The 5,203-nt window shown below is 39.0% G+C and overlaps 1 non-coding gene across 1 annotated transcript; it reads right to left on the bottom strand.

Moving 5' to 3' along the window:
* Positions 1-4,062: 4,062 nt before the first annotated feature.
* On the bottom strand, positions 4,063-4,135 carry TRNAV-CAC (transfer RNA valine (anticodon CAC)). The gene has a single exon. It is a non-coding gene; the product is annotated as a tRNA-Val (tRNA).
* Positions 4,136-5,203: the final 1,068 nt, after the last annotated feature.

Below are 5,203 nucleotides of genomic sequence, written 5' to 3'. Positions count from 1 at the left end.
CTTCTATATACATAAGTCTTAAGCAGTATAGGTACCACTATTTAGATAAATGAACATGTGAGATGCTTGATCTTAGTGTTATTATTGGTAGCATTCAGGAAAAGGATGACCAGAATTTTAATATACCTTGCTTAACGAAGTTGGGGGTAAAAGTGTTAAACAGCAAGATTATTGGTAATTATGGCATTTCTAATTCTGTTAGATTGCGTAATCAGAACTTCTTAACAGTAGGGTATGACAACCAAATGTGTGTCATGTGTCTCCAAAACTCATCAGAGACCCTTAGTAAATCCTATTACCTGGCGTATCCTATACCACCCATAAAGAAATTTAGATTAGTTTCAAGAGGGCAATTAATGAAACACACATCTTCTTTTGCAATGTGGTTATATGTGGAAAAGTTAATTTTCCTGGCTTGTTGCCAAAATTTTTATAAATGGAAGATATCATAATCTTTCTTTTTTTTAAACATGTCAGTTTGATTGTGAGCATATTGATGGTAGAACCAGCACACTGTCTTGGAAAGGTTCCATCTTCTCTTCAGTTTGTCTAATGGTATTAGCATGCGATTAGCAACAAACTTATAAACCTAGGATGGTTCATCCCCCAACCCCCATTTAAAGAAAACACACGGGTCTAAACTTGAGGGGCATTCTAGTTTGGATGCTAGTGGTGTCATCAGGGACCACCTGGAAGTCAGAGCCTTGAATGTACTTCCCATGCCTTCAATGCTGCCCCAATTGTGGGTTGAGAGAGTATTTTCCTCCTCAGTCCTGGTGGCAGCCAAATACACCACTAAAGGTGTTTCTACTGCACATTTTCAATCTCTCACCAAAGTCTATCAGACTTTTCCTTTTCCATTTCCACAGTCTTTAAAAAGAAAAGTGGCTCTCTAATAGTCAGCAACAGTAGGCATCTGCATTTGAGCCTAGACAGTAATTGTAATTTTGTGTGTGAGGGTTATTTCCTCCAGGTAAAAGAGTTGAATACGAATTGAATGTTAGGGCATACTTGCCTACTTTTCAAATATGTACTCCAGGAGATTGGAGTACAGATTATGTGAGAGTGGGTAGGAGGTGGAGTGACGGCATAATTATGTCACTATAGCCCCGCCTCTACCATAAAATACAGAAATTCAAGGTATTGAATAGCAGGAGCGGGGCTTAATGACACGATTAAGCCCCACTCCCGCTATTCAATACCATGGATTTCGGTGTTATACATGGTCCGGGAGCTTTGTCTACTCGTCCGGGAGGACTCCTCGAAATTCAGGGAGAGTAGTCAAGTATGTGTTAGGGACCCATGGAATCAGTATAACAGCTTAGGAAGTGCTTTCATATTAGATAAATTAATTTGACCTATCCATGTACAGATGAATGAGAATAAATATTTTTTATTCATTTTTATTCATGTGAACCAGGCTTCCAGCACAAGTTCAGTGTCTCAGCATGACATATGAGTATTTGCCCTAGTATATGATATATGAGTTTGTTTGTTTTTTAATTTCAAGTATGTTGAAGGGATGTAAACTCATGGTTTGAGTCTTACTTGTGTTCAGTTTGAAATAAGACGATGTTCCAAATCGTTCTAATTCATTTAGAACAAATGGAAGTGAGATTTCTGGGGATGAAAACATTAAAAGCATATTATCTGCAAATAGAGAAATGTTATAATCTTAGCTAGCGATGGTAATCTCTCTATAATTTCTATTAATTCTGATAGTTACCAAAGACCCCCCAAAAAAGAATGAATATTAGAGGAGAGAGGGGGCATTTACTTTTATGCAAGCAATTGGATAAGTGTATAGCAGGGCCGGACTGGCCATCTGGCACTTCTGGCATTTGCCACTTCGGCACTTCTGGCATTTGCCAGAAGGGCCGATGGCTGTATGGGCCGGTCCGGTCCCTGCGCTTCCAGTCCCACAATTTTTTCTTTTCTTTTTTTTTTTTTTAAAACTTCCGCGCGGCCGCGCGATGACGTCACATCGCGCCGACGCAGCCGCCCAGGAGCCTTCGGTAAGTTGGTGCACTGTTTTTCTTTGTATTCCCCGGCGGGTTTGAAAAACCAATCAGATTCTAGCTATCATTTATTTAGTACATTCTACAAAATGACAGTTATGAGCTACGACATGTGCATGGTATCCATGGGTAGTATGTGTGGACCTGTAACATATACCCGTATGTGCAACTACTTATGCATGCAACTGATCATTGTGATGGTATGCTACATGTACAACACCATCTATCTCTCCACCTTCACTCATGATTCAACAATCTTTTCCATACGCCCCCTTTCTATCTCTCCCTGAAACCTCATTGACATCATCCCTGGGACTTGTTCCTGAAAGACATAGAGAGGTTAGGTGCCCGACAGGAGCTATTGCTAAGATATACAGGAGGCGTATGGAAAAGATTGTTGAATCATGAATGAAGGTGGAGAGATAGATGGTGTTGTACATGTAAGCAAGCAGTGTAGTCTTTGCCTTGTTAAAGCGAGTATGCGAAATGCGCGTCGGCGTCCGCCTCGCTGTGCTGCTTACATGTGTGACTCATGCTGCCGTTTTGTGTATAAACTAGGGAGATATGCTAAAATATATTAAGGGGCTACAACATAACAGAGGTGGTCTGCACTACATGATCACCTTACCCCACAACTCTCTGTGATAAATAAGATCACAGTGGTGTAAAACGGGATATAATATAATCGCGCTACCAACTCTTACTATATTGGGATATCTAGACCTATTTACTTTATAAAAGAAAACATAATGGTTTTGATTCTGTCCTAAATGTTATATATTCAACTTTATTAAATTGTTTCTCCCTCCATCAATAAAGTATTGAAAGGAAATAATTCATTTGAACTAGATTTATAACACTATATATGCAAATAGGATTTGTTTGTAATGATATAGCTTATCTCTCTTGCACTTTTAATAGTGCCTATACTGATTTGGTTAAACTGCTTATTATGCCAGACACCTGGACAGCATGACGATCGATATTACCCAGATATAATATAATTAAGGGAATTGCAAAACACATCACACAGCGAGGCTAGGCAGTTGGTTCTGCCTTTTTAACAAATTTATTTTGATTATTATTTTGGTTTTATTTCGCTACTAGTGGTACTAAGGTACTAATTTGGGACTTTATTATCGTTTTAAATGAACCATTAAAATGTATGTTTTATATAAATAAACAATCATAGAGTGCCCCTAATATACACGTCTTCTACTCTCTACCTTTTCTTTGTAAATTATAGTTATGTTTCGCTGTTGCTCTATGGTTAATGAATAAAATTAACCCCTTCAGGCTAGAGGATGTAACTGTAATGTCTTGTTTAATTTTAGGCAGGGAGTTACGGCAAGTCACAGATCCCTGTGTCATGGCTAAGAACAATGATGAGTGGTTCCTGGCAGATAAATCGCTTCCGCACAGCATTCAATATAGAAGCTGGGAAGCAATGCCCCTTTCTATCTCTCCCTGAAACCTCATTGACATCATCCCTGGGACTTGTTCCTGAAAGACATAGAGAGGTTAGGTGCCCGACAGGAGCTATTGCTAAGATATACATGAGGCGTATGGAAAAGATTGTTGAATCATGAATGAAGGTGGAGAGATAGATGGTGTTGTACATGTAAGCAAGCAGTGTAGTCAAACAATGGGAACAGCCAGTAGAAAACTGGCTTGTATAGGAAGAGGTAAGGCTGTCATCAGAGATCTTGGGTCCCAGGACAGATGATTAGAACAGGGCCCCTCCACCTCCCCACAATGTTCCCCCGTTCCCAATGCATGGCTAACTTCACTCTGACACCCTCACCCCTACAGATCCCACTACTCTAGTATCGAACATCCTGCATGCTTATGTTTGTCTTGTTAAAATTCTATACCAAAAATAACTTGCTACTTACAGGGTTGTATTATTCCTTACAATACACTAGTTTCCCTAATGAACACTGATGCAATGCCATTAAAACTTCCTGTTGATAGAAATAGTATTTACAGGATATTATATCAATTTTACATCTCACATGTCCTATATAAAAGGAGAACTAAGGCCTGTTTCTGCCCGGTTTCGAACCGGGGACCTTTCGCATGTGAGGCAAATGTGATAACCACTACACTACAGAAACACCAGCTGTGACCTTTACTGACCTCTGACACTGTAATAGAGAGTGATCCTTTCTGACATTTAGTGATCTCTATCTGGACTCAACTTGATAAAAAAATTTGATTATTTACACTGACTGTCTGAGGGTGTTATCCTACCCATATCGATGTACCCAGGGTCCCTGTTCCCTAGTCCTTCATTAGGGGTCCATCTTGGATGGGTGGTCTCTTAGTAAAATCAGAATCCAGAGACAGTCCTTTCCCACCTTGTGTCTCATCACACCACATAAGTGTACTATATTTGGGTGTTGGTATAATTTCCTAAATTATGGAGGTTACATTTGTTTGTCCCTCGTGCTGTCGCACAAATCCTGAATATTGCACAGACTAGACATGTGTCTGGGATACTGGGGGACACCCTAACTGTTTTGCTAATCGGTAGTGGTAATATTGAGGGAGGATAAGACCCTGAAAGAGACCGAGATTATTACTTTGGAGTGCTGACTGCAAAAGGCTGCTGGAGGATACATGCTACCATTTACCCTGTAACCTGTGAACGTCTTGTGGTGTTGTGCTGTCGTAATAAAGTCTTATTTTGGATATATTCTGGTCTATCCGAGTGAGTTGAATCCCACAGAGGGTAACTGCCATCCCAGCTAAGAGTGGTATTTTCACATAAGCTGGGAAGGTGTGTTTTAAAGTAATGATGAGTAACAATTTCTATAAAAGAATGACTTAATCAAATATAGATTGTCAATTGGCATTTGAGACCCTGGGCGTTTGTCTGCTTCATCCAGTATGGCTGTATCGATGCCTAATATCTTTTTAATAAAAAGTAGAAATATTATATTTTGGAAACCTGCTCATCTAATTTATTATTTAAAGAGAAAAATAGAAAAAATCTTATACAAACCTCATCCTAAAATAAGAAAAACATTTTACTTATAATTCTTGTAGCTAAACAATCTATTCTTGAAGCAATCTCTAACTTAACTTTATTGATTACAGACTATACCTTTTATATAAATCTATACACTTTAATGGAGAGATCATTGTCCCATTCACAATTCCCTATTAATGATCACTCAATT

Source organism: Mixophyes fleayi, unplaced genomic scaffold (genome assembly GCF_038048845.1).
Source record: "Mixophyes fleayi isolate aMixFle1 unplaced genomic scaffold, aMixFle1.hap1 Scaffold_28, whole genome shotgun sequence".
Lineage (NCBI taxonomy): Eukaryota > Metazoa > Chordata > Amphibia > Anura > Limnodynastidae > Mixophyes > Mixophyes fleayi.
Note: the sequence above shows the minus strand (reverse complement) of the source record. Positions and strands in the feature narration are given on the sequence as shown.